The following is a 26,462-nucleotide window of genomic DNA, read 5'->3' on the forward strand; positions in this document are numbered from 1 at the left end:
TTTTCCTGGAGGCATTAAGAGTTTCAAGGGAGCAATTTGTTTACAATTTCTAACATGCATAACTGGTCACCATAGGCCTGTCCCTCTAAACTAAATCATTGTTCTGTAGCAATTTCGCTGTTTATTCTGAAAATCTGAAAAATAGTTTACTATTAGATTACTAGTTACTTTATGGTCAAATTCATCTCCCAAAAACTATTAAAAATGTACCACCTTTAATTTCCATAATTTGCTCTGGTATTTGTTTTTAGTTTTTTTGGCATATAAAACCATTTGACACAAAGCCTTTATTAACACAGATTTAAACAACTTTTGTTCGATACAAATTTTATTTTTTATTGCTCTCATTGACTATTATTTAAAAATTATATATATATATATATATATATATATATATATATATATAATTATAGATGTAAACTTTGATTTGACTATAGTAAAGATATTAAATAATTTAGCACACAATGCATAAATATTAACACTCGAAGTGAAGATAGTAGTTTACAGTTTGGCTGTAACTGAAGAGATTCTAATGTTGTATTTATTGAGCTAGAAGGTTGTTGTCATGAGCAGCTTGTTTTGCCTTTGAAAACATATTCTCCTCCAGCTTATGGCTACGGCTTGCAAGCTCCTTGTTTTCAGGAGTGTATTTAGAAAATGGTTCATGGTTGTTGTTTTTTTTTTTTCTTTTTTCTTTACCTCTGTATAATAGGCTATAAGGTGGTTTTAAGCGGTTAATAGTGTAAATTGACATTTCTGCTGTTTTATAAGCGCAAACTGCTGTTGGATATTGATGTAGGCCTATATACATACATATATATATTTTTTTATATATATAATTTAAAATGCTGATTCATATATGCATGTATGTATCTACAAGTATGTACACACGCACGTTTAGGTAGCAACTTCTGCAACAAGACAAAATAACATCAATGGAATTATTTAGTAAACCTACTTTGCTCTTATTTTGACATCTTTGCGTGATTTTTGTGTATGTACACATTTGAAACTGTTTACTTTAATGATAGAATGAACAGGACGACAGTTAGGATGACAGAACAAGACGACAGTTAAGATGACAGAACAAGACGACAGTTAAGATGACAGAACAGGACGACAGTTAAGATGACAGAACAAGACGACAGTTAAGATGACAGAACAAGACGACAGTTAAGATGACAGAACAGGACGACAGTACAAGACGACAGTTAAGATGACAGAACAGGACGACAGTTAAGATGACAGAACAAGACGACAGTTAAGATGACCGAACAGGACGACAGTTAAGATGACCGAACAGGACGACAGTTAAGATGACCGAACAAGACGACAGTTAAGATGACAGAACAAGACGACAGTCAAGATGACAGAACAGGACGACAGTTAAGATGACCGAACAGGACGACAGTTAAGATGACAGAACAGGACGACAGTTAAGATGACAGAACAAGACGACAGTTAAGATGACCGAACAGGACGACAGTTAAGATGACCGAACAGGACGACAGTTAAGATGACCGAACAAGACGACAGTTAAGATGACAGAACAGGACGACAGTTAAGATGACAGAACAGGACGACAGTTAAGATGACAGAACAGGACGACAGTTAAGATGACCGAACAGGACGACAGTTAGGATGACTGAACAGGACTAGACGACAGTTAAGATGACAGAACAGGACGACAGTTAATATGACTGAACAAGACGACAGTTAATATGACTGAACAAGATGACAGTTAAGATGACTGAACAAGACGACAGCTAGGATGACAGAACAGGACGACAGTTAAGATGACAGAACAGGACAACAGTTAAGATGACAGAACAGGACGACAGTATGGCTAGGACTACAGTTCAAGTACGGAAGACAGATCAAATCGACATAAACAAAGAACATACACATCAACATATACAATTTTTTCTAAAAAAAGGAGGATCAATACAGTAAGGACGACGGAACAAATCGACATAAACAGAGAACACACACATCAACATATACCAATTTTTCTGAAAAAGGAGGATCAATACAGTAAGGACGACGGAACAAATCGACATAAACAGAGAACACACACATCAACATATACCAATTTTTCGAACAACTAGACAATGACTGTTGACAAGGACAAATGTGTAGTACAAAGCACAAAGCAGTCGACTCATTTTTGGCACAAATGGAACCCCATAAAATACGCCGTAAAAAAAACGTGCGAAAATACGTCAATGACGTCGTAATTGACGGCCTTTTAGTGTCCATGAAAAACGCTGTTTTTAAGCCATTCATGTATGGCAAGCCAAAAGGGTCAGAATTACGCTATAGATGAATCGCGTTTACAGCCAAACGCCGTAAAATACGGCGTTTTAAACCGTTTTTGCGCCGCGAAATACGCCGTTGTGATTACAAACGCCGTAAAAAACGTGCGAAAATGTGTCAATGACGCCGTATTTGACTAAGCTAGATCTTTGATGACTCTACAAGGGGAAAGAAATGTTTACTGAAAAAGTTCTTAAAAAGTAGGATTTCATTTTATACCATTTCTTTAAACCAGTGGTTCTCAAACCTTTTATACCAACTTTAGAAAATATTTGGCTCTCCAAGTACTACCATAACGACCAACATTAAAATTTCAGCAGCATAGTTGGCCTAACTATTCAGCTACAGCTCTGCACAGTTTTATACGAGCCAGTTTTATTCCTCATAAGAATATTTATTGTTGTCAGCCACTTCAACATTGTAAATACTCAGTTTTAACATAACACTGTACTGTTTACATACTGTTAAATAATTAAAAATTATAAATTCAAATGTGTTGTACCAAAAGTGAAACAAAAACTGTACTGTATTTAAAATACCAAAAAACAACTTTACTCAAAAGACCAAATTAAAATGTATTAACATTAATTTGTTTAGTGATTCCTCTGCGTACCACTAGAAGGAGCTAACTAACTAACGTTAGTGCTACTCGTACCACACTTTGAGAACCACTGCTTTAAACAATCTTGGTGGTATGGGGAATTTTGTCAAGGCTTATTTTCTAATGTAACCTATCGCTGGGCTAACTAGGATTAGCAATGTGTATTATTTTAAGAGACCATTCAAAGGATGGCGCACACATCTATCGCTGTATGTTTAACATTTAAACTTGCTGACGTTAGTGTACTAAAGGTTGGCGACTTTCACCTATAAAACAGAAACTTGCTGATTTACTAGATAAAACCAACACACCATTTCATATGCATAGATTATTTTACCTGATATGAAGTGTGCACTGCAAACACGAGCATTATTTATGATCATCTCAGTCAAGTCTGTACGTCGTATTGCATTCAACCACAACTGTCTTCTTGATTTCTGTGAAGGAATGTCTGCCGGGATCCGGTAAAATTTTAGTTTTGAAACAAAAGTTCTGTTCCTTCTATTTTGGCAGCCAAAAACCCAACAAGAAGACATTTTAAAGTCAAAACCTCAAACTTTTAGCGCACTTGCTATGAGCTCTGCCTTATGTTTTGCCTCCAGCTAGAGCGGTGACGTCACAGTGACGTAGAAGATTAAGGGGTTTATACATTTAAGTGACATTTGCGATTACTAAGAAAAACACAAACAGAGTATGTTATCTTTGAGATTATTGAACGATAAACAATATAATGGGCCTATGGCATTCACATCAGAAAAATATGCAAAGTCTCTAAAGGACAGACATTAACAAATTAGCAGCATCACGCATCAGATGAGCTTCTAACTTTAGCTTCTGTGATACAATATAAATATACACACGGACATATTTATCTTCTGCAGGTTACATGTCCTTTAGCCACTTACAAATTAACTATTTTTGAAAGGTATAGCGATTTTTCTTACCTGATTTTGCCCATTTGTTTGCAGGACCTCGCAGATCACATCTGACCCATGTGCTTACATTCCATTCTAAAAATAAAACATTAACAGCTAAATATAAAATAATTCGGCACCAGCCCAGCAGTTTTAATGAGCAGCATTGCAATTGCCCGATTGGGTGAAAACCGTAGCTGTGGGAATCAGTGGGCGTGGCTCATTATATTATTAGCAAAATGCCCTGAATGACACGCGCTCTGTACAACCAAAACGGCGTTTTTTACGCCGTCATATGGCAACATGAACGGCGTAAAAAACGGCGTTTTTCATGGACACCGAAACGCCGTCAAATACGGCGTCATTGACACATTTTCGCATGTTTTTTACTGAGTTTGCAATCACAACAGCGTATTTTGCGTCGCAAATACTGCAAATGCTCTCTTTTTTCTTTCTTTTTTTGTTTAGAACTTATTTAATTTAGTTATTTAAATAATGCATATTACATTTTATTTTATTTTAGCCTTTAAAAAGTTTTAGCTAACAATACCAGCACTGCCATGCAATTGTATTATGTCACCCACATGCACTTCTCTCTGCTGTTTAAAAAAAAATCTTTTTTTAATATTTTATTTATTTAAGTGACTACAAAAAAGTAGTAAAGAGAAATGATAAACGGTTTGATTTTATAATTATTTGTCTGTTGTTGTTTTTGTTATTTCGTTTTGTTTGAGAAACGGAAAAATGAAATTAAGCTAGGTTTTTTTTGTGGGTAAAAACAAATAAACTTAGACTATGCATTAATAATTATTTTACATGCGTGGGCAGCTTCAGGTCCATTTTAGTCTGATTATGATATATTATTGACTATAGATTGGTATCTTTACCTGAATCATGTCCCACTTTACCATAATGTGAGCAAGCTAATGCTGCTGTCGCCGCGGTCCTGACCAAGCGTGCCGCACAAGCCCTGAAAAGTGAAGCCAAAACGTCTCGATCGCCCCCTGGTGAGTGGTCCTAGTATAGGTCATAAACCCCGCCTCCCCATGTTATTCAATGGGACGCGAGACCAACTAAACAATTAAATTACCCTTCAAATATCTTTTTTCCGAAGCTATTTTTTGTCATTTACTGCAGTTTGTATCACGCTAATGTAAATTCAAGTGTTCGTTTTTAAAATAAGTTGTTTTTTAGATAGTTATTTAATGCTCTAAAAACGGTGGTGTGACGTCGTGATTGACAGCTGTGATTGACAGCTCTTTGAGCCGAGGAGGCACTGAAGCGTCAACAGGCTTTTTTCATGATCTTCGGAGGACTGAGGAGATTGTATTTACCTTATTTTAATGAGATTGGAGTGGAACGGAGCAGACAGAGTTCACAGGAGCAGGACTCCACTTCCAAAACAGTGCAGATTACGGTATGTGCATTCTGCGAGGGAGAGTGAGGGCGGGGCACAGGGGCGGGGCCGTTGATTACGCGGCTTTAAGGCTTTACTTCCTGCTTGCTACTGCGCATAGCTACTGCGCAGAACTGGTCCCTAGATCGCTATCTGCGCAGGCGCAAGTCCAAGATGTCAGCGCCATATCGGGACACTGGTGGCTTCAGTTTTGACCAATGGAAGAGAGCGACGGCGAGTCGTCCATCTTTTTTTACAGTCTATGGTCCTGACATAAAAGAGCATCTGCACTCTGCTAAAATTATAAGAATACACTATTTTAAATGTATTGTAATTTTTTTTTTACAATACCGACTCTGGGCTAGAAATGTTTCTTTATTTGAGTGACTCAAGTTTGATTTAACGACAAATCTAAATACAAACAAAAAGAAATAAAGATAAATGATAATTTGATTGTAGTATTATTATTATTATTTCGTTCTGTCTGAAGAATGGAAAAACGAAAATTAAGCTATATATCAGACTAAAATGGGACTAATGCTGCACACGCATGTGAAAGAAATAAAGCATAGGCCTAGTCTAAATACTATTCACAAATGTGAAGTGGGCTAATTATTTAATATTATTGACTGTCGTGTCCAAGATCCGATTTTACAGGTGACTGCTGTATAACATCAGTATTTATTTATTTATTTATTTTTGTGTGAATGTAATTGTACTTTTGCATTGTTCCCTCAACTGGTGTGATTTTATAATATATATTCTCTTATCTCTGAACATCAAATAAAGATTGTACACATCTCTGTTTGTCCTTTCCATTTGGTTGGAAACCCTGTAGTTGGGAGCGTTTATAAAATACGTTTACCCCTTAGGTGGCATTTGCCTCCGCTCACATTTAGATCACCTAACCAATATATGTTAGCACATGGTTCTTGTGTTTGTTGTAATGATGAAACATTAATTTGTCTAATTGCCCTATCGTCTACATAAAGTTTACATATAGCATCCCTGCCTAATAAATTAACAGGTGTGTATTCTGAGACTAAGATTGGTATCCTTATTTCAGTGTCTTTCAGGCTTATGCTCACAGGGGCAGTCATGGGAAGTTGTCCCCAAGAATCCTACTGTCTTTATATATTTTCCAGACATGGGGAGGTGCGAGGCATATCTTGGATTTAAACAGGAGTGTGTTGCCCCTGTATCGAGCATGACAACAATGGGGTTTCCTTCGATTTTAACTTGCAACATTGGTTCTCAATCAGCATCACAGAATATCATTGGAAACTGATTCCTCCCCGTAGGATTCTCTGGGCAGCCCTAATAGTCTTGATCAATTCCACGCCATGGGTTAACAGGTCCTGGAGGTTTTCTTTGCAGCTCTTTTTCTTGGTTCTTCATCTTTAGCTCTGGTCTTCTGTGCTTTTCTACAGCATGAACCACATGGTCTCTGAACTCTTTATGTGACTTTGAGTTCAGACCTACAACATCCTCCAGCTTCACTTTCACTGCTGCAGGCATGGCTTCCACAATGGTGGTCCTGAAAAGTGCTGTTAGTACTTTGTCTTGCTCTAGATCTTTTTCCAGTTCTTCTTTCCAATGTCTTAGTTGTTTCTGTATATATATGGTAGGATTCTCAGTCTCCCCCATTGGCTCTCATTTCAGGAATCCTGGATCAGTTTGCATAGGGTATTCAACTCTAATAGTCGTCCAGATGTCGCATCGATGTTTTTCAAAAGAAACTCCTTCTTCTTGAGGCCTGTCGACTGCTTGGTGGAGGCCAGACTGCTTGAGAATATCATTCATATTGGAGGCCCCCAAATAGTTAGCAAACAGGGCTTTAATGTCACCCAGGGCCAGAAGCTTTCCAGTTGTTTCTTCTTCAAATGTTCTGATCCATTTTCCAGCTCCTTTATGGATGTCTGGAAGACGAAAAACCAGTGTCCAGATCTTGACTTGCCCAGGGAATGTATTGGGCGTGACCTTGCTTGATGATTATTGAGCACTCAAATTTTGGTGTTTCAATCCTTCTTGATGTCCTTGTTGATCCGTGCTCCTCTTTTCCTCTTCGTCTATATGCTTGAAACCGATCATCTGTATATTCTATGTCTTGCACGACCAGTCTCCCAGCTACTTGCTTGTACTGCTTCGGCTGGACATAATCATGTGGGTTTGGGTATGGTTTCATTGGTTCATGTTTGCCCATCAGTTCATCCAGCTTTTGTTGCAATGAGTCCACAGCTGGTTTGCAATCTTCTCTTGTCATGTGTACAGTTTGTTTGAGATTCTCTCTTGTTCTGTTGCACCTTTCCTCCATCTCATTTAGTGCTTCTTGGACTGAGTCAGCATGTGTCACTGTTCTTTCAGGTGCATCTTCAAGCTCTTCTGCTTGATGGCTCCCCAATTCTTCATAAACTGAGGTTAGGTGTTTGTGGCAATTCTCCATTTCTTTGAGCATCTCTGAAAGACACCGAGATGTGTGTGGCCCACCTGTTTTACATTTACATTTATTCATTTAGCAGACACTTTTATCCAAAGCGATAACAAGTCTCAGTTAGGTTAACACAGTACACGTAGCATGGGATTTTAAATAATACAAATAAATAAATAAATAAAATAACTGATAGAATAAAAAAAGAATAGAGCAAGCTAGTGTTAGAGTTCTTTTCACATACACATACACACACACACACACATACAATTGCATAATAAATTAAAAGAAAATAGAATACTAAAAGATTAGAAAGGTAGGTAGATTTTTTTAAAGAATAGAATTAGAATAGTGAGTGTTAAAGTTAGAGGGTCAAATAAAGATGGAAGAGATGTGTTTTCAGCTGATTCTTGAAGATGGCTAAGGACTCAGCGGCTCGGATTGAGTTGGGGAGGTCATTCCACCAGGAGCGAACATTTAATTTAAAAGTCCGTAAAAGTGACTTCGTGCTTCTTTGGGATGGCACAATCAAGCGACGTTCACATGCAGAACGCAAGCTTCTAGAGGGCACATAAGTCTGAAGTAACAAATTTAGGTAAATGGGTGCAGAGCCAGTGGTAGTTTTGTAGGCAAACATTAATGCCTTGAATTTTATGCGAGCAGGTATTGGAAGCCAGTGCACATTGATAAACAGAGGTGTGACGTGTATTCTTTTTGGCTCATTAAAAATTAATCTTGCTGCCACGTTCTGAATTAATTGTAAAGGTTTGATAGAATTGGCTGGAAGACCTGCCAAGAGGGCATTGCAATAGTCCAGCCTGGACAGAACAAGAGCTTGAACAAGGAGTTGTGCTGCATGTTTCGAAAGAAAGGGCTTGATCTTCTTGATGTTGAATAAAGCAAATCTGCAGGATCGGACAGTTTTAGCAATGTGGTCTGAGAAAGTCAGCTGATCATCAATCATAACTCCAAGGCTTCTAGCTGTTTTTGAAGGAGTTTTGGTTGATGTGCCTAACTTGATGGTGAAATTGTGATGAAACGATGGGTTTGCGGGAATCACAAGCAGTTCTGTATTGGCAAGGTTGAGTTGAAGGTGATGGTCCATCTTCCAGGAAGAAATGTCTGTTAGACAAGCTGAGATGTGAATAGCAACCGTCGGATCATCAGGATGGAATGAGAGGTAGAGTTGAGTGTCATTAGTATAGCAGTGGTATGAAAAGCCATGTTTCTGAATGACAGAACCTAATCATGCCATGTAGACAGAGAAGAGAAGTGGTCCAAGAACTGAGCCCTGAGGCACCCCAGTAGTTATATGTTGTGACTTGGACACCTCACCTCTCCAAGATACTTTGTAGGACCTATCTGATAGGTAAGACTCAAACCATTGAAGTGTGGTTCCTGAGATGCCTTTTGCCAGTAGGGTTGATAGGAGGATCTGGTGGTTAACCGTGTCAAAAGCAGCGGACAGATCAAGCAGGATAAGTACAGGATAAGAATCCAAAGTAAGTTTGGATTCCGCTCTTGCCAGTCTTAGAGCTTTAAACAACTGAGAGCAAGGCCGTCTCAGTTGAATGCCCACTTCTAAAGCCAGATTGGTTGCTGTCAAGGATGTTGTTGTTTGTGAGAAATGTAGAGACTTGGTTGAACACAGCTCGTTCAAGTGTTTTTGCAATAAAAGGAAGAAGCGAAGCTGGTCTGTAGTTCTCTAAAAGAGATGGGTTGAGGTTGGGTGTCTTAAGTAGTGGAGTTATACGTGCCTGTCTAAATGATGAGGGAAAAACACCAGTGTGGAGGGATGTGTTGATGATGTGAGTGAGTGCAGGTACAACTGCAGGAGAAATGGCTTGAAGGAGATGAGATGGAATAGGATCAAGCAGGCAAGTAGTAGGGTGAATAGAAAGGATGAGTTTTGAAACTTCTGCCTCAGAGAGTGAAGAGAAGGATGTAAATGAGTGTATGTTTGCTGGTGATATGACCTTGACTGATTGTGGTGTGGAAAATTGTGCACTAATGTGTTTAATTTTATTAATGAAAAACGTTGCAAAGTCGTTAGCTATTAGAGATGAAGCAGGAGGTGGAGGAGGAGGACAAAGAAGTGAGGAAAATGTTTTAAAAAGCATGCGAGAGTTAGACGAATTGTTAATTTTGTTATGGTAGTATGTCATTTTAGCAGTGGAGACATCAGCAGAGAAGGAAGATAGGAGTGACTGATACACATTAAGGTCAGTAGTATTTTTGGATTTGTGCCACAACCTTTCAGCAGCTCTAAGCTTAGAACGGTGTTCGCGTAGAACATCAGATAACCAAGCCCTTACGAAAAATAACCATGGTTTTATTATAGTAAAACTGTAGTAACCCATGGTTTTTTGGCGTGTTGACTACCATTTGTATAACCACAGATTTACTACAAATACCATGGTTAAACTATGGTTAATTTAGCAAAACCATGATTAATTTGTGGTTACCATGGTTCAACTATAGTAACCATGGTTTTTTGTTGATGTTGCAGGGACCATGTTGAGGTTAAGAGTGAGGAGGAAGTGATCCGACGTGTGCAGTGGAGTAACCAGAACATGATCAGTAGAGCAGTGTCGTGTATAAATAAGGTCCAGTTGGTTGCCTGATTTGTGAGTAGCAGTAGTTGACACTCGGTTGAGATCAAAAAAGGCAAGCAGAGTGTGGAAATCAGCAAACTGAGGTTTATCTAGATGGATGTTGAAATCTCCAAGCACAGCTAGGGGAGTACCATCCTCAGAAAAGGTTCAGAGCAACACATCTAATTCATCCAAAAAGTTACCCAGTGGTCCTGGGGGTTGATAGACAACTACAAAATGTATTTTAAAAGGGTAGGTAACAGTAACTGAATGAGATTCAAAGGAGCTGTTGATACCCAAAGATGGTAAAGAATTAAATTTCCAATCATTAGAGATGAGCAGACCAGTACCTCCACCTCTTCCAGTCAAATGGGGGGAGTGGGAAAATGAGACATTTTTGGAGAGTGCTGCAGGTGTAGCAGTGTCCTCTGGTTTGATCCAGGTCTCTGTTAGGGCCATGAGATTAAGCTTTGAATGACTAATAATAGAAGTAATGAAATCAGCTTTGTTTACAGCAGACTGGCAATTCCAGAGACCAATAGAAAAAGAAAGTAGTGTATTAGCAGATATAGGCAAAGTGTGCAGATTGTTAAGATTGCGCTGTCTACATTGTGTGATGTGTGGTTTGTGAGTGGTAGTGATAGTAGGGATCTGGAAACACATAGTAAGATTTGGTTATAAACAAAAAACAACTGAAATAGAAATGAAACAAGGAGAAGGAAAAAGAGATTAATCGAAACAATACTTATATTCCCTGCCGGTGTCCCTGCCCGGTGGAGTCGCACGGTAGAGTCGATGGTCTTTACACTCGTAGGTCTTCACACGAGGAGGGCTTAACTGGAGGGCTACCGCGGTATACTAATCTTTTTTTAAACCCGACAAAATGGAAATTGAATTCAGCTGAACGCACTTTACTGTTTATCACAACAAAGGTCTAAGCAAGCGCACAACACTGACAACGTATGCGATAGAGTACGAGACCAAACGCAGCACGTCTCAACACAGTAAACAAACAAGTGTTTCCTAGCAACGACAACTGCGCTAAATACTACCCTTACAAAAAATTACTGCAGTTTTTTAGAAGTAATACTACAGTTTTTGTTACATGTAGAAAAATGCAGTTTTTTTGACACGAAAAAACTGCAATATTGCAGTATTACTGTAAAACAAATATTTGGGGTAAGTATTCATACTGTTCCCAATTCATTTGTAATGGCATATTGGTCAGCATGAATGGCTATGAACATTTCAAGTAAATTAAGTTAAGGTAACACTTTACTTCTTAAAGCATTTATGTATAATACATAATTATGTGTTCATAATGCACATTATATTGCATTGTATATTTTCATAAATAATTTTTACTAAAGTTAAAATGCATTATATTTGTAACATCTGAAATTGGTTGTTTGTCATTTGTTTTGATGCATTACACATTATCCATAACACTTTTTTATGAAGCCTGTATTTATAATGCATTACAAGTGTATTTTTATTGTATTATAATGCATGCATAATGCCTTATAAACAACTTTATAATGTGTTATATCGTCTCATTGATAATCGTAACAATAGTAATAATACTTATTTGTGGTTATAAGTATTAAGATTATGACTATTTATAATTTTATTCACTTATGTAATAATGGATTATATATCCCATACGACATGAGGGTAAATAAATTAGGATATAATTTTTGTTTTTAAGGTGAACTATCCCTTTAACTCACTGGAAACTTTTACATTTAAAACAATACAATATTGTTTTGTTGATTGCACATATGGAACATGTTTTATTTACTATGTATTACAATAAAAATGTAAAAAGCAAATGTCTTATAACCACATGATATCTTATGGCTTGTTAAAGCAGACAAAGACTACTTATAAATATAATGAGCACATTGTTAAGGGCTTTAGATGTTTAAAATAAGACTTTGTTATTGTCTCTTTACTTTAAGCAGTTAAAGAGACTCATAAGATGTAAAATGATACTGTGCGGATCTTCAATGTCAACAATGTCAAGATATGAGTCTTGGGTAAGAAAAATATAGGAAACTATGGGATATATAATCCATTATTACATGAGTGAATGAAATTGTTCATTGTGTGTTATAAACAGTCTTACTCTTAATAGTTATTACCACAAATAAGTAATTATTATTAATATTATTACGATTATCCATGAGAAGATATAAACCCTTATATATTATAAGGTTGTTTATATGTTTATTTGTTTATATAATGCATTATAAAGGCTCAACCTGGTGTTATGCAATCTTATGTTATGTTACGTTATAACCACAAATAGGTAAGCATTATAATGTATTATTACTGTTATTTTTATATGATAATACAAAATGATAAGTACATGCTTCATAGGAATTGTTACTCAAATCTATTGCATTAATACAATGAAAAACACATGGGGAAGTGGTCTCATTAAGCTCACATATAGAGCAAATCCCACTTCATGGAAAATCATGATTTCTCTTGTTGAAACTTTACTTTTTATTAGGCAAGGTAAATATGTTGTTCTTAAGTTATCTGGGATATTATCCAGCAGTCACTGGAGAAGTACTAAAACTTGAATCATATGCTAACTTATATGATTTATCTTTTTGATATTTTTTCTTTATGAATATAATTTAACATCTGAAAATAGTTGATGTTATTATGTAAAAAAAAAAAAAAAAAAAAAAATTTTCCATATGTATACAGTTTATCAACAATTCTTTAATAATAGTAAAAAAAAATTTAATTAAAGTGTTTATTTTTTTATGTATTTTTTTAAATGTTAAGAATTTAAATGTAAAAGGCATAGGGGGCTTAAGAGCATGTGAGTATCAAATGTGTTTTAATTCCACTCCAGAGTTTTTAAATTTGCAATTAAATAAGTATTTTAATTATCATTTGATGACAAAAGATCACATGCTATTTAAATGGGAGATAAATCTTGATTTAATACTCACCTAATTCTGAAAGCTATTAATATAACAATTCGAAAATACTTAAAAATTTACTATAAACTAATAATTATATACATGGACTGAAACAAACTAAATTGTTTGACAAATAAATAATAAAGCAACTGATAAAAATCCCAAATTCTCTTTCACAGCAGAGCTAGTCTGTAGAAATACATGAGGAGTTACCTATTAAGACGGACACTGTGTGAGCTGGAAGTGCCTCCTTGCTGGTCTCTGCATTGGATGCCTTTCTTCCATTTAGAGAGTGAGTGGCAAGAGTTTCTCGCCCAAAGGTTACAAGGAAAAGCTCGCTGGTAAATTTTTTAAAATCTTGGGTGTTGATCCTATCAAACTGGCTTCTCTTGATCCGCACCCCCTCCCCCAAGTTGATGTAATCGACTACCTAGTGGGGAACAGCAGAGAACAAATTGTTTTCTTTTCTTTTCTGAAAAAGTAAAAGAATTGAAAAAAATTTGACCACCACAGTGATGGACTACAATCTAAAACTAAATGGCTCAGAAATGCATTTTAGAATACATTATAAAGCTACAGAGCAAAATCCAAATACTTTGCCCAGTACAGAGTTAAAAACAACATCAGCAACCACAAGTTGTGTTAAGTGAAAGAGATAGATTTTAACACACCTTCTAGCCAGAATTGAAAATTCTGACAGAAATGGAATACAATACAATAACTGTATAATTGGGACCTTTACTTACCTGCTTACTTCCTTGAGCAGAGCATGGTTCTTGAATTTGAGAACCGATGTTTTGAGAAGATGAGGTCTGCAGAGTGTCAGGCTTGTGCTTTGAAATGCACATCTTTATTTCTCCTACTGTGCCTTTTAGCTCCTGCACAACAGCATGCATTTCTGGAAAAAAGCAGAGCGATACAATCATGTTCACAATCCACAAAACCTTTACAGTGCCCTCCACATCTATTGGCACCATTTATCCTCTTGGTCTTTCATTCAAAATTCTAATCTAAAATCAAAATAAAATAATTGGGAAAAATATTAATATGAATTGATAAATACAGTCGTGGTCAGGATAAATGGGGAGTTGGAAAATTAGCATATTTCCAAAAAAAAAAAGTGAAGTGTTCCTTTTCATCAGGCACAGCATTTTCCTAATGAAGCTGTCACTTTAATTGTCAGTTCGCAAAGACCCACCCCACCTTAGTTACTGTCGCTATGCCCGACGAGCTACGCTGCTCTCATGCCATTCCATGTTCTCACGCAAGGAAAAATACATTGCGTAGCAGAGACGAGACTGACAGCGCACTCACTGACAGACAGGACAGACCAGGTTACTTTTTGGTCACTTTTGATATTTCTGCGTGTGAGATCATTGCAAGATCTCTGTTTGCGAGTGACTGCCTGTGTGTGTGTGTGTGTGTGTGTGTGTGTGTGTGTGTGTCCTACAATAAAAGCAGCACATTAATTTAGAACAGTGATTCAACTGACTTGTAACCTGTGCATTCATTGTTTAATGCACACCTTCCAGCCAATCAGAATCGAGTATTAAAAAAGAACATGATATTATATATACTGAAGAAGATAGTTCACAAAATTGAGAACAATTGCTGTACTATAGCTAGATTTTATTACCTTTCCACTCCCTCAGCTCTCTCTCTGCTTTTATCCAGAAGTGACGCTCATATTTTAAATCTTCTTTAAGCTCTTTGATTTCATTTTTTAACTCTTTGATCTCTTCAGCCATGTCTGACCTCTTCAGGGTTTCCCCTACCATTATATAGGGGGGGCGCCCCGCCCCCCTAACGGCTCGCCCCGCCCCCCTTGAAGGTCAAGTAAATTTGATTTGATTTTCTTTATAGCGCCAGATTACAATTTATTTTATTAAACAAACTAAATAGCCCTTAAGTAATATGTTATTTATCTTATTTCCACGATGGTAGGCCTATGTCTTTTCTGTCTGTTTTTGCGCGTTTACAGTTATCCGAGTTAGTTCGCACGCGCGCTCACTCACACACGCGCGCTCACTCACACACAAACAAACAAACAAACACTTGCGTCACATACAGATGAGCACTAGCGGACAGCGCGGCGGGAAATATGTCGCGTCAGCCAGATTTAAACCAGACAAAAATATTTGCGTTTTTTAAAGATGGCAACACTCGCTCTACTGCGAGTAGCAGTCCAAGTCTAAGTGCTGCGCATCCTGCTGCCCCTGACAATCATCAAAAGTCCAGTCATCATCACCGGATGACAGGTTTTGACCCAGCTTGGCTGTCAGAGGGGAAATACTCCCCTTGGCTGTACAAGACTGATCTTGGTAAGTAACTAACTAAATACATACATACATATAAATGTGACAGCAGGGTTCTCATCTAACACATGACTTGCCAATTAACTTATTCATAATATATTGTGGTAATACATGATGGGTAACTGAAACCTGTAATTTCATTAACAATAAAATTTATATTAATGAATTACATGCCGCTTGCTATTTACATTTGTGTGTTTAAAATGTTTTTAGTCAGGACATTGTAAATCTGCTGATTAAATAAGACAAGAGATATTTAATACGCTTTGCAGGCCGCTCTGTGTTGTAATGTATGGGAATGTCCTGCGCACGTGATGACGTTCAGAACAGCGCGCGTTCACAGCAGTGCTGTGTCTGACAGGATTATTCTCTCCAATATGCTGCATCATAGAAAAGAAAACTTCTAAAAAAAAGCCCAGTTAAAATCTGTTTATCATATAAATGTATTAACTAACATTATTACATGGCTTGGTTGAATTCCAATATAGAATGCGGTCTGTTATTTCTTGATAACAGACCGCTGCGAAGTATAACACACCGTTGCCATGAAAAACAGAGCGTTGCTATGGACACGGAACGGACTATTTTCTTTAGCGGAAGCAATACAATCATTTTTAAATCAATAAACTCCTTTTTAAATCAATCATTTGTGTCAAATTATTTTTTTATTTTGTAGGTGGCCATGTAATAAGGGGGATAATGTACTGTATAGCGAGGCGGTTGTTATAGAGATGTCGGGGTTGTTATTTGCTATAACAGCTGCGTTGCTATACATATCCCTTACTTAACGAACAATGAATGAGTATTTATAAATCTTTTTTTAGTTGTTAGTTAAAAAATAAAACTATTTAAGCTCTGGTCCATTAATATTTACAAATACTTCTATAAATTTAACAAAGGTTATTTGCAAAAGTCAATTTTAAAAATATTTAAATACGTTTAATTTATTTTTTTTAAAGAGATATCTTATGTTACCATTTTTTAACGTTTACGAAGCTACGCTCCCAGACAACCAATTTATGAGATAGATAGATAGATAGATAGATAGATAGATAGATAGATAGATAGATAGATAGATAGATAGATAGCACATAAAGAATGAAAATGAAATTATTTCTTTTTGGTTTTAGGAATGTTCTGTCGAATATGTAGACAGCATAAACAAGCGGTTGTGAGAGGAAACCAGACCCGGCCATTTATAGAGTCTCCCTGCCAGTCCTACAGAAAGGACAAACTTGACAAACATATGGCATCTGAGCATCACAGAACAGCCTGTCAGCGCCAGTCAAGTTTGATAGCAGGTAATTTTATTTTATTATGATTCGATCAATAATATGTTTGATTCTTTATTACAAATGATGCATATAATTTCAGGCAACACTGTCCTTGCATCATTTGAGCCCACAGTTGTCCTGGAACATGAAGCTGTGGTGGGGGCATTCAAGTGCTTGTACTGGCTAATAAAGCATGAAATAGCCCACCACACCAACTATCCAGCCTTGCTGCAACTAGCTAATCTGTTGGGCTGCACCTATTTTGACAAGCTCAATGTAAGTTTCTTTTGTAAATGTTTACCATATTTCTTATTTGTCTTATGTGATCCCTATATGGACAAGTAATTGGACGTTTCTTACATAAAATTAGTTAAAGAATTCATACTGCATTTACTTGTCAAACATCTTTTCACTTTTTTAGATTGGCAAAAGCACCAACTATAGATCACACAGAATAATTGATGAAATGCTTGAAATTCTGGCAAATGTCATTGAAAAGCCAATATTGAGAGATATTTCTCAGTCACGAGCCATAGGCTTGGAGATTGATGAGACCACAGATGCATCTGTGTGCAGACAGCTTGACATTCATGTGAGGTAGATCTACTCAAAGTGTAACAACATTTCATTGACCAATAAAATTTAAATAACAGATCATTGAAAAGTAAAAAATGTATAATTTTTTACATATAGATACTTGGACAATGCGGGTAAGGTCTTCTGCCAATTCCTGGATCTGATTTGCCTTACTGACGGGAAAGCAGATTCAATAGTGGCAGCACTAAAAAATATTGTTCACACGAAGGGCATACCGACACACCTAATCTTTGGCCTTGGAACCGATGGTGCTGCTGTAATGACAGGTGTCACCTTCTTTTTATAAATAATTAAACTGTTTTCAATATTTTGTTCCTTGTTAAATTAATAAACAAATGTATTTAATAGGAAGACAAAATGGAGTAGCAAAACAGTTATCAGAGGAATGGCCACAGCTCCTAAGTGTCCACTGTGCTGCACATAGGCTAGCTCTAGCCTGTAAGGATGCATCTGAAGAGGTGCCATTTGGAACAGTTACACCTGTACTTCAGAAACAGTGCAAACCGCTCTGCTTCTCTGAAAGCCGCTGCAGAGATTCTCGGTGTGTGTGAGCTGAAAGTGAAGGTAAATAAGTTATGCCTAAAAGAAAATAACATATAAATACTTTACTTGCATTTATATTCATTTTTTAAACTGTTTTTTTTTTCTGTCATTGACTAGCAAGTAAAGGACACACGGTGGCTCTCCCAACATGAAGCAGTAAAAAACCTCCTAAGGAACATAACTGCTGTACTGGGTGCCTTGGCAGACGAAGTAGAGACCCCCAAATGTCCTACTGCTAAGGGACTTTATTCATTCCTTGCCACCTATCGCTTCATTGCCGCCCTTCATCTGCAAGCTGATGTGCTCCCTCACCTGGCACGCCTCTCTAAGCTCTTTCAAAAGGAGGATGTCATGTTCCTGGCAATCAAAGAGCAGGTAATTTAAATAACTCAGCTCAATGTTTTATCTTATTTATTTATTTTTATTTATAGGGTACCACAATTATTCTTTATGCTTAAGTCAATATGCTTATTTTTTCCAGGTACCAGTCACCCTGGCCTTAATAAAGGGCATAAAAGATTCTGGTGGTCATCAACCTGGCTCACACCTGAGTAAGTTGACCCAAAATTTGGAAGACCCTTCAGGACTGGGTGCATTCTGCATCTCTGCTGAACAGGAAAGAGGGAGAAGAGGGGGTAATGCAGGAGACAGACAGCAGTACTGGCAACGATTTCAATCACAGGTTATGATTATGTGGCTTTTGTCTGACTTTATTGATCTAAATTAAATATAGCTGCTGCACAGTTTTATTTATCCTAATAGTTTTCTAACATGTTTCATGTGTTTGATTAGGTGATGGATCCATATTTGGATGGCCTCATTGCCCATCTCGAGAGACGTTTCTGTGAGGTTGGAGTTGTGGCTGCATTTGGAATACTCGGTCCACAAGCAGCTACACTCCCTGATGACACTGCACACACAAAACTGAGGATACTGGTAGAGAAGTTTTGTTCCTGTGTCGATTTTGGAACAGTCCTTGAAGAATGGGCTTCTTTCAAGGAGCAAGTGGTCTCAGGTCCACTTAAGGTAACTTACAAATGTGACATTTTTACATGACATTATCTTGAACACTACACTGTGTTACTGATGTCATTTTGAACCTTTTTTTAGAACAAGACACAGCTGGCAATATTGTCTGAACTGTCTTCAAAATATGAGGAGTTTGGTGCCCTGTACCCAACAATGAGCCTGCTGGCTTCTATTGCTCTGACGGTCCCAGTCAGTAGTGTAAACTGTGAAAGGGACTTTTCAACCATGAACAGGGTAATACAAACTTTTCACAATAGGATTTGCTGCTTTTAGCTATATGTTAAGCTATCACATTTAACAGTTAATGCATTTGCAGGTCAAGACAAACATCCGCAATAGGCTGCAAGGAGACCATCTTGCAGCATGCATGCGGATCTCAATAAATGGGCCAGACATTTCTGACTTCCCATATCAAGAGGCTCTGGAAATGTTCTTCCAGAAGCCCAGAAAGATACACTGCAGTGACAAAAGCTGCACACTTTGTGGATAAATTACATAAAAATAAATCTTCCAATTTTTAGTTTAATGTAATTCAAATAATTGTTCAGTTAATATATTCACTGCTGCCATTAAAAGAAACAAATGAACACCATGATTCCTTTAAGTGTTTGATTTCCAACCCCCCCCCCCCGCTCCCCCCCCCCCCCCCCCCAAGCTGTAAACCTAGGGGAAACACTGCTCTTACATGGCTGAGGAGACGAAGGACTTGGTACACTTGAATCCTTCAGCACTCCCACAGCAGGTCTTGGTTCCTGAAGTACAATATCCGTTATTATGTATTCTAGCTGAAAAGTTATAGTTTATAAAAGATAAAATAAAGTAGCGTCCTGCTCACATTTATTTGGGTGCAGCTTTGTTTCACCGCAGCCATAATCTTCTGTTGAATTATGTTTTTGGTCTATTTTTTTTTTTTTGTTACCGGTGCATTTTCCTGAAAATAGAAATCACACAATAAAAAAGTATCCAAGAAACGTTTAACTATTAAACATAAATGCTTGTCTACAGTGCATTTAGTACATGTATAAAATATACAGGACTAGGCCTACATGTAACTGGATTTCTTGATCTCATTTAAATACTATCTAAAATCAGGTTGACATTTGAGTTAGAATGTGAATGAGATTTTATCCATTTACTAGGTCCAGAAATGAAGTCTCGCCAACATCTGTTGAGGACCTTTTTACTTTCTCTCTTCTACCCTTTCCTAATGTTTCCTCTGTTGCAAAGAGGGGTATACTGTCAAAGTCACAGCCATTTTCAATTTTTTTTCTCAAGTCAATTAGGGGCTGACGCTCTCCTAAAAAAAACAAAAGCAAAAAACATATTCAGTGCAGTTTTGTTTATTCCATTATTATAAATGTTTTTTTTTTCATAAGTTTTTATATTTTAACTGTTGAGCTTCAATGATAGCATAATACATTTGTATATTCACAAAGGATTATACGTTAACTGGTTGGAGTGAGATTTTAATGATAGCCTACGAATAATCAGTCTCACTTTGAAATTAATATCTTTCCAACGCAATAAAATGGATCCCATAAATGGTCAGTTTACTTATGGTAATTGTATTACTAAATTGTATTACTGTGTTGATCAGTCCTCGCGAGGCTGTGCTCATGCCTTAATTGCGCACCTGCGCGTACGTGCGCTACAAATCAGTACGTAAGCAGCGTTTCCCCCTATTTTCTCAATTGTGTTTGAATAAAAGATAAATAAAAGTATTTGTACAGCTCTCTAAATTAAATAACCAAAGATAAGAGGAAATTAGACGTTATAGCCTACTCACCACTAAACTGGATGACTCGACAAGGCCAACGCTGCAGCTCGCCTGACGAAGTTTTCTTCCAGTAAACATATGCTTCCTCTTCTTTGTTCCACTTGTGAATGGTCTCGGGGTGTAGTTTTGACATATTTTTGTGTTTTATTTGTGAAAGTTCACATATATGAACGGTGTTGTCTGTGAAAAAATCTACCAAAACGTATTTTATGTCCATCCTGAGTGAACGAAGACGCTGACTGACAGTTGGCTCATCAAGTATCAGTTGCTCTCGAGACTCGTTGTCAGGGCAACGAACGCGCGAAGAAGATCTAGTCACGCGCGTGCTAATTATCTATGAGGGTGAAATGTCCAACAGGCGAAAAAAATACAAATCTTTTTTAGAAGATGACTATATTCACAAGAAAAAAAATCCCAGAACAAACAAGTACAAAATATTTCTGGAAGATGATGAAGAAGAACCCCACAGAAGCACAAGTGTACGGAGAAATAGCAGGGAAGGTGATGTTGCAAGCCTGTCACCTCAGGTAAAATAAATCAAGTCAAAGTTCAATTAAATAAATACATCTTAGCCAATATTACCTCTAATTCAGTTCCCTTAATATTATTTAACAGTATTTTAAATTATTATTCATTATAATAATACACATTTTGCAATACATGGAGACATTACACAACTGGCTTAAAGGTAATTTAGTTTTTTACTTTAGACACACACAGAGAACCGAGTTGATGCTGAGTTTGAGGAAGACATACAACTGCTCTGCAGAGAAGAGGCAGCTAGGCAACTCACTGAGGTATTACAAAATATTTAGTTTGCTCTTGATTTTATATATATTACTTTTTTATTTTAATCATATTTATTTCATTTTGATTGTATGCCAACCATGCAGTCAATCAATTGGTAGCACTATACAATAAGGTTTTATTAGTTAACATGAACTAAGAATGAGCAATATACTTCTACAGCATGTATTAATCTTAGTTAAAGTTAATTTCAACATTTACTAATACATTATTAAAATAAAATGTTGTATTTATTACCATTAGTTAATACACTGAGCAAACAATTAAACGCTATATTTGTAATAACTAATAAACAAATGTATTGCTCATGGTTAGTTAACAAAGATCTTACTGTAAAGTGTTACCAATCCTTTTACAGTTTAACATTTTATTTTATATTTTTTGTAAGCCTGACGGTCATTTAAATTTTTCTTCAGCCAGATGACATATCAGGTGGTGATATAGAAGACGAAGAGCAAAACACACAATGGTGGAGCAATGAAGAGGTACGGTATAGTCTAATAAAGGACATGTTTGCTTGTTATGCAAATGTGCTATAATGTACATATAGCCAACTGGTCAAACACATCCATGGACAGTGTCTAAATGAAACTTTACATTTTTAAGCCTTCCTTTTTATGATGAAGTTATCCTTTATTAATATGTATTTACAATAATACAGATGAATAAAAAGTTGAAAATAAATTTTGTTACCGAAATAAACCCATAGAGGATAACATTCAATTTTAGAAAACCGATAGTGCCAACCATTCAAATTTAACAACTAATATTTATATTATATTATTAATTTAAATGTATTTCACTTGAGTATAAAGCAATGAATTAATCATAAAACAACACTTCAGTTCAACTCTCCTGATCAATTCACACATTGAGTTCACACATAACAATTTTTCTACTTAGTGCAATGAACTAAATATTTAAGTGATATTAACTTGTTTCAATTACTATACACTGAAAAAAACAATAAGTAAATTTACTTAATTTTTATTTGGCACGTTTTTGCACGAGCATTTTTCAAGTAAATTTAACACATTTGGAAATTAAGTAAATCTACTTAACTAAGTTAAGTAAAAATAAAAAAAATGAATAAGTACATTTTATTGAGTAAATTTTAATTAAATAATATTAAATTAATGCATTTAGTATACACTTTTATCCAAAGCGTCTTTCAGTGCATTCAGGCTAACAATTTTCACCTATCATGTGTTCCCGGGGAATCAAACCCCCCAAACTTGTGCTTGCTAATGCAATGTTCTACCACTGAGCTACAGGAACACTTCAAGATTTTGTGAAAAATAAGTTAAAATTTCACTTACTTACTTTTTTATTTTGGAAAAGTAATTTGGAAAAGTTTTTACACTAATAAAAAACCCGAAACAGAGATTCTAGAAATTTCTAAATGTAAAATAATTTTTTTCAAAACATTTTTATCAAATGAGGGTAAATAAGTATCTCACTTCTGTCACTTTAAACCAGTTTACAGCAAAGACAGCACGAAGGACTGGATGCACATGATAAATATTCTGTGATTAAGAAAACAGACAATTGACTATTTTACACTTCATCGCTGTATTTCAATTCACAGTACGTTTGATTTTACAGTAAAGCACTGGCAGCACTGTTTTTTGAAAGTTGTGCATGAGTAATGTGGATAACTGGAATGTAAAAGGACTTTAAATGACCATGCATACATTTATTTCCTTCTCATTTTTAATCTCTAGCAAAGCAGTTCCAATCTTGAGGATGGAAATATCAGAACTTGTGTCATTGATGGAGACCAGCCTTTGTATCCTGGAGCCAAACTTTCAAAAGGGGAAAGTCTGACTGCACTTCTGGGCTACATGCTACGCCACCATGTGACCAAGGCAGGAAGTCAAGATTTACTGCATCTGCTTCAGATGCTTCTCCCTGAAAATAGTTTACCCTCCACCAACTACCTGTTCAAGCGTGCTTTTGACACAGCCAGCTGGCAGTTACATCACTATTGTCTGAATCCTGACTGTGGAGCTTACATTGGCATATTAGATGTCGAGAGTGTACTATGTCCAATGTGTGATACAGAATGCAAAGTATCAGAATATCTGAGTAAAGGCTATTATTTTATGTACACCCCCTTGAGAGATGAAATTAAAAATCTTTTTGAAAATCACAACCTTAATGAAAAACTATCACAGACAAACAACTCTGATTGCATCCAAGATATCAGTGATGGTACACTGTATAAGAGAATTCCAATGCTGACGGACCAGGGAAATATATCTTTGACATGGAATACAGATGGTGTCCCAGTGTTTAACTCTTCAAGCTATTCAATGTGGCCAATTTAGTGTACCATAAACGAAGTCCCTCTTTCCGAACGAAAAAACTTTGTGTTGGTGCCTGGACTCTGGTTTGGGCAAACCAAGCCAAAAATGGAAAGCTTTCTAAAACCATTCATTGAAGAGTGCAGATCTTTAGAATCTGAGGGTGTTGTGTGGCACAACACTGTGACAAAAACTTATGAATGTTCAAAAGTGGCTGCAATTCTATGCAGTGTTGACTCTGTTGCAAGGGCTCCAGTGCAGAATATCAGCCAGTTTAATGGGGCACATGGCTGTAATTTTTGCACTCATTCTGGAGAGAGAGTGGAAAAGGGTGATGGGTTTACCAGGGTCTACCCACTCTCAGTACCCATTCCTAGTCTGAGAACACACAAAGGCATGATCCATGATGCAGAACTGGCCTCTGTAAATAATCCAGTCAATGGTGTTAAAGGACCAAGCCTTTTTGACCACATTACAGTGTTATGACATGGCAGAAAGTTTTGTTCCCGACTATTTACATAGTGTACTTCTTGGAGTAGTGCGCCAAATTACAGGCTTGTGGTTTGACAACAAAGTGCCAGAAGTAAACGTCAAAAATCCAAGTGTCTTGAAAGAGATAGACAAACGTTTGAAATCAATCAGGCCACCTAGCGAGATAACCCGTCTGCCACGATCTGTAAAAGAACGGCAAAAATGGAAAGGAAGTGAGTGGAGAACATTTCTTTTAATCTCTCAATTTATACTGATGGGTTTAATCCCGACACAGTATTTCCACCACTGGATGCTACTAGCTTTTGCAGTTTATCTGCTAACTAGTTCACATATTTCACATGTGAACATCGACAAGGCTCATATGGCTCTTTGTGAGTTTGTGCTTCTAACCGAGTCTCTGTATGGAAAGCAAGAAGTGTCTTACAACATTCATCTCCTCACCCACTTAGCTGAGAGTGTCAGAAGACATGGACCTTTGTCATTGACGTCAACATTCGTCTTTGAAGGTCATAATGGTAGACTGCTCAAACTTTTTAATGGGACACAACATGTACCATTGCAAATAGCTCAAAATCTAGCAAGACTAAAGGAGCTAAAAATATTAACTAGAGTTTACATTGCAGAAGACTCCCTGGCACATGAATACGTTTCATCAGCACTTCGGGGTTATTCCTTGTGCAAAAACGTTGCACAGGTCAGTAGCTGCAATTTTTTTGGTCATGGTCAGGTGAAGGAGCTACCAATGTCTCATCACATCCTACTACAGGATTCTGGAATTCATACAGAAAAAAATCAAGCCACCTACTTTCAGAGGTTTGTTTGTGATGGGACACTCTACTCCACTGATCAGTATGACTCAAAATACTCCAGATGTAATTCCTTGGTAACCATTGGGCAACAGGTTGCAAAAATTTAACACATCATTGTTGTTCAAACACAGGCCACCCCCAGACAACCAGTTTTACTGGTAAGGTTAACAAATCAAATTCAAGCCTTTCACAAAAAGCGAACAGAGTATGTTTGCATGGATTCTCACATACTTAATGTCACATTCTGTGCAGGCTACAAGGCAGTACTTCCATCTGAAGTAACAAACAAATGTATAGAAATTGTAAAAAGACCAGATGGGCTTGTCATTTTGCCCCTACCAAACACATATGAAAGAGATTAAAAAATAAGCAGAATTTGATTTACTGTAGTATCTCAATGTACTATGTGAGGAGGAGAAAATTAATGCTTTGAGAAAAGAATGTTTACGGATGAATCATTAGTACAAATTTAGTAAAATTGCATTTTGTATGCTTACCCATCTATTCATTAGAATAACTCAATATTAATGTACCATATTTCTTGTATTAACGGCATGTTTCAATCTCAGAATGTGACAAATTATATGTATATATGTATGAAAAGTACAAAATGCAATACAAATAAACACTAATTGAAAATCACATGTGTACTTGCTTATTTAAAATAATTAATAACGAGATAAACAAATAATCAGAATCAGATTTATTGTGACAGTATCTCAATGTAAAATATGACGAGGAGAAAATTAATACTTTGGGTATAATTTATATTTTTGAATCCTTAGTACAAATATAGTAAAAAAAAATATTGTGTATATTTACCCATGAATTTTGAGAACTCCATATAAACGTATACAAACCATTTGCATCTTTTATGCATTGGCTATATCTTAATTGTTGTGTTGTGGCTGATTTATTGATTTTATTTGAAAAATTGAATTGTCAGCAAGTGTCCACAAAGTCACCAAGTCTCATGCCATTTAGATTAAGACAACTTTTATTATTATTATTATTATTTAAGATAGCTTAAGGGTTAATGTTGCAGTGGTCCATAGCTTTTTCTTTCTGTACAGTAATACTGTTACCACAGCTGCAGTAATGTAGTATGAGTGTAGGTTTATACCTGCATTTCAGTACTTCATTATATTGGAAAACTACAGTTGTACTTCATTTGACTGCAGATGTACTAACATTTACTGTAGTTTTACTGCTGTTGTACTTCAATGTACTGCAACTGTACTGCCATTATACTGCAAATCTATGGCTGTGCTTAATTATACTGCAGTTAAACTGCTTTGTACTGCAGTTTTACTGCAGTTGTA

The 26,462-nt window shown here is 36.5% G+C and overlaps 1 protein-coding gene and 1 long non-coding RNA gene across 2 annotated transcripts in view; one reads left to right on the plus strand and one right to left on the minus strand.

Moving 5' to 3' along the window:
* Window positions 1-26,462, minus strand: part of LOC132106032 (zinc finger protein 883-like) — a 138,242-nt gene that overhangs the window by 48,111 nt on the left and 63,669 nt on the right. The gene's annotated exons all lie outside the window — the stretch shown is intronic.
* Window positions 20,737-24,117, plus strand: LOC132106207 (uncharacterized). The gene is made up of 3 exons (XR_009424078.1): window positions 20,737-21,523; window positions 21,950-22,018; window positions 23,258-24,117. It is a non-coding gene; the product is annotated as an uncharacterized LOC132106207 (long non-coding RNA).

The sequence above is a fragment of the Carassius carassius genome, chromosome 26 (assembly GCF_963082965.1).
Source record: "Carassius carassius chromosome 26, fCarCar2.1, whole genome shotgun sequence".
In the NCBI taxonomy this organism is placed as follows: domain Eukaryota; kingdom Metazoa; phylum Chordata; class Actinopteri; order Cypriniformes; family Cyprinidae; genus Carassius; species Carassius carassius.